This window comes from Equus asinus, chromosome X (genome assembly GCF_041296235.1).
Source record: "Equus asinus isolate D_3611 breed Donkey chromosome X, EquAss-T2T_v2, whole genome shotgun sequence".
Taxonomy (NCBI): Eukaryota; Metazoa; Chordata; class Mammalia; order Perissodactyla; family Equidae; genus Equus; species Equus asinus.
Genome location: NC_091820.1, coordinates 95,359,552 through 95,363,975, shown reverse-complemented (window position 1 = coordinate 95,363,975; position 4,424 = coordinate 95,359,552). Strand labels below are relative to the sequence as shown.

Below are 4,424 nucleotides of genomic sequence, written 5' to 3'. Positions count from 1 at the left end.
ATATGAAATAAATATATAATAGCAGAACATTTTCCTAAAGCAGAAAATTACCTACCAGAAACTGTAGATGGACAAAGGAATAGCATTTCAGCAACAAAGACTACTAAATACCTAGGAAAAACCTAACAAGTAATAGGAATTACTTAGCTAAAGAAACTTATGGAAATTTGATTAACAAACATAAAAATAAATCTCAGCAAAATGGAGACATACCATACTCCTGGAGCAGAAGTCTCAGTTTTAAGATGTTAACGCTCCTCAAATTAATCTGCAGATTTATTGCAATTACAATTCTAATTCCAAATGCTTACTATTTGTTTATTGTTGCTCAATTTGGATCTTGATAAATAAGCACAAATACACTTACTAATATGTGAATAAAAAGAAAACTGGAGATTGTTAGCAATGGTTGGGAATGGAAAAAATATCACAGAGCTCTTTCCCTGTATACTTTATATATTTCTTTATTGTTTTGAATAATTTTTACCCACTAATATATATAACTTTTATTACCAGGAAAAAAAACCCCAAGAGATTCTTAATCTGGACTATTACAGATAACACAGAGTCCCTAAGCCATTGTATTGGTTATTAATATCAAGGAGAGGGAACGCAGACCCCTTGAAAAACTAGGGAGGTCAATAACCTCTATTCTCGAAAAACATGCACTTAGCCACACATACATTCACAAACAAAACATTGTGTACAATTTCAAGTAGACCACAGAGGTGGCCAGTTAAGCACGCCTACTCCAGGTTAATCATTATGGTCAGTGGGGAGAGTCCAATGGGTCAGGGCATATATTTGGCTGAGCGGGCACCGAGGCGGGCGTGGGCTGCAGGTAGTGGCCCTGCAGCAAGGCTAGGTTCTCTCTGAGTGCCCTGGGTAAGGAAGCCAGAGCTGAGAGGCTCAGCAGGCCGCACCTCTCAGGCCAGGTGGTAGTAGCAGCAGTGTTAGGAGCAACCTTAACTCGGGCACCATGAATGAGGGCAGAGCGGGCTGACCTGGGTGCTTCCCCCAGCAATCACTTCTCCAGGCTTCCTGGAAACCCGCAGCTGCAGTGTTATGTGGGAGCAGCAATCCCTCTGTGCACCCCTGAGTTCCCTCTGTGGGAATGTGGGGGAGGGAGGGCGGAAAGAAGCCAAAGGCATTTACCCAGGTTGGTCACCTGAGTAAAGGCGACATTTCCCACCCTGGTCACCTGTCCATGTCTACTTTTGGAGTGAGCAACAGAGTCAGGTGCCTGACTGCAGGTGATGAGAGGTTCTGGGATACGGGAGAGGGAGGGGGTAGAGGGACAGCACCTTCCTCCCTCCCCTCTTGACACAGGGCAGGGAGCATTGGACCATCTCCGCATCCCTCATGTGGGTCATTTCCTTGGCCTGACAGCTCTTCCTTTTGCCCAGAGCTGAATCAAGAAACTGGAACCTAATCCAGGGACAGGTGTTCAAAACTGCCATGGTTACAGCCATCAAATTACAGAAGGTTCCCGCAGCAGTCAGCAATGGTTTAGCAACATTAAATAAATGTATTTCTCTAACAGAACAAGACAGGATCATTTATTTATCCAACTTAAAAGCTGTCCCAGAAGGAGAAAAAGTAGGAAATTATTTGTCCAAAATAAATAAGATCGGACAACTGAGTATCTCTCCGTGGATCAATTTACAGATCATATGGAAACATGCTTACCTTGTTGAGAAAAAATCCATTTTTGGATGTTCAAGTACCTTAGCATGTTTTGAAAACTATTCCTATATGGCCAACAGAATTCATTGTCTATGTGGTAAAAATTAACCAAAATTAATGGTGCCTTCCAATACTAGTGGGAAATCTTTCTTATAAAACATGCCTACCTTTTTTGTTGCTGTGTCCCACACTGAACTCTTGTTTTGCTGCATTTTCTTACTCTAACGATAAAGGGTGGTGATAGCTTTAAAAACAAAACAGAGGAGTGTTACAGCAGTACAGACCCCACTCCCACTCCTTGTCTCCTTTTTCACACTCTGCCCCTTACCTACTGGAGCAGGGGCCCAACTGCAAGGGAAATGGTGGGCACTAGTGCATGAGAGACTGGAAGGGCTACTTGTGGCCTCCGGGACTTCAAAGACAAAAAAAATGAGTGACAGGACCTGATGTGGTGGGGTAAGGTGGGAGCAGGGGTAAAGGAGAGGGCTCTGTTCTTGGAGGGAGTGGAAATTGGGGACCCAAGCTTACTGGCGATGCGGTCCTCACGTGACCAGGAGCTGACGTGGGCAAAGGTACTTAAAGCCCTGACCGCCGTCCTCCGTCCTCCTCTGGGTACCAACTCTATTGCGCTGCGCACTGCCGTGCGTTTAACCCAGGCGAGGAGGAGGAGGAGAAAATTCCCCCAGATCGGGCAGGTGGGTGTGAGGGTGGGCATGGCCTGGCACCTCTGAAAGGGGTAGCCCAGAGATGCGGGAGTCTGAGGCCACGGGCGCCTCCACCTCGCCCGCTCCTGGCCGGCTTTCCAGACCCCCGCGCTCAGTCGCAGCTCATTTTGGTGGGCGGCGGGGAGAGGGGGAGGGGGGAACGTAACGACTCTGATGTACTTGCGGAGAATCCGCTTACTTCCTCTCCCAGCCAGTGTTTTCTGTTTTTGTTTTTGACACTCAGGCCCCGCACCCCACATCCCGTCCTGTTTTGAGAAGAGGAGGGAAGAGAAATAAACGTGGCAGCGCACATAAGGCCAGTGGGGAGGTTGGGAAAGGGGGACCGGAGGGGCACGCAATTTGGAAACAATCTGGCTTGTTCACTCCCACCCTCACTTTGCAGATACCTTCCCCAACCACCGCCCCCGCAGCCTCCCTTCCCCCCGGCCAACCCCTGTCCTTTGGGGGCGCTGGGAAATGGGTGTGCCAGCCACTGTAGGGGAGATGGCGGGTTTGGCGCTGTTTGGGTTTCACAGGCGGGGGGGCCCCTGAGACAATCTGGTATTAAACTGCCGTGCTAACTCCCAGGCTGCTTTCCAGACACCTCCGACCCACACAACCCTTCACCCCCGTTTTTTCCGTCCTAGGAAAGGAGCTCGGGTACGCTGCTGGAGAAATGGCGGTTAACGGGAGATTTGGGTGGGGGGTAGGAGGCGGAGCCCAGAGCGGAGAAACAGTGGAAAATCACGACCCTCAAACCGAAAGGACAGATATTGGGGCCCCTATTCTGCAGGCTAACGCTAGCCCTAGGCGCTGGGGCTTGGGCTGAAGGGCGGGTGGTCATAAGAGAGGGACACTAGATTGTTCACAATAATCCCTCGTCCCGCTTCCCATCCAGCGTTCGCCGCACCCTCGCCCCGCCCCCTCCCGCTTCAGTGCAGGAGAAGGGGTGTGGCTGCGTGTCTGGGAGAAATGGCGGACGAGGGGGCGGGGCAAAGGGAAGGAGGGGTTGAGTGCCTGGGGAGTCTGCGCAGGAGGTGGGGATTGGGGGTGGAGGCGGGGGTGAGGAGTTGGAATTGAGAGGTGGAACCATTTGTCATTCTGGTATGTGAATGATAAAAGGCAATTATTGGGACTTTTGTCCTCGGTCTGTTCCATCCACCAGGCTCTCAGTCTCCAACGTCTGCTGTCTATATTCCTGCCCTTCAGTCTGTCCTTAGGATGGAGCCCTAACTGAACTGAAGGAAGGAGAGAAATCCCTGAATCCTTGGAGGTCAGTGGGTGCGGAGGAACTGTCTGGGAACCCCTGGTGTGGGTGTGGCAGAAACCAGAGCAGAGTCTGACACGAGGGGCTCCTCTTCCTCATCATCTCCCTCTTTACAAGACACCTGTGCCCCTGGCCAGTCCTTTTTGGTGCAAGAAGAGGGGTGTGGTATCCGCCGCCTTAATTAATGGTTTGAAGAGGAAGAGATAGGGAAAGAGGAGCCCTGAGAGGGGCAAACTTCGCCTCCAGGGATTCAAATCAGGAAAGGAAGTGGAATCCATTTACCAAAGGCCCCAAAACCCAAAAACGCCCTGTCTGGGGTCTCTCCGCAGGTCTGTCTGCCTTTTGGGCCCTGTACGACTACAGGCCTGGAGGAAAAGAGCAAACTGCTTCTGCTGCCAGTGGGTTGGTAGGTGCATGAGCACCATCTGGAGACCTTGAAGTGGGGGTAGGGATATCAGAGCAGAATCTGGGATCTCTACTGTCTTTCATGCTCTCCACCAGCTTTCTTGACATCCATACTGCCTGTCATCCCCCACTTAGGTGCTGGGAAGTGATATGTGTTGTCATTGAGCAGGGTGGGCTAAGGCTGAAGATGTAGAAAACATTGGATAACCCAGGTCCTGAATCAGCAAACACAGGCCTTGACTCCTGTATCTGTATACTAGCCTACCCGCCAAGCATTATGACCTCAGACTCTCCTCTAAGTAGGCCTGAGTAGGCATGAAGAGAGCCAGAGCTCTAAGCCTCATTTCTATCCTTTAACCCAG

The 4,424-nt window shown here is 50.2% G+C and overlaps 1 protein-coding gene across 6 annotated transcripts in view; it reads left to right on the top strand.

The window, feature by feature from the left end:
- Positions 1-2,247: 2,247 nt before the first annotated feature.
- The window catches only part of ARMCX2 (armadillo repeat containing X-linked 2), a 25,914-nt gene continuing 23,737 nt past the window's right edge, over positions 2,248-4,424 (top strand). The window contains exons 1-4 of one of the 6 annotated variants that reach the window (XM_070503269.1): positions 2,248-2,381; positions 2,635-2,706; positions 3,556-3,663; positions 3,987-4,059. The gene's annotated coding sequence lies outside the window, so the exon portion shown is untranslated. The other 5 variants (XM_070503268.1, XM_014828579.3, XM_070503270.1 and 2 more) reach the window with 5 other exon arrangements.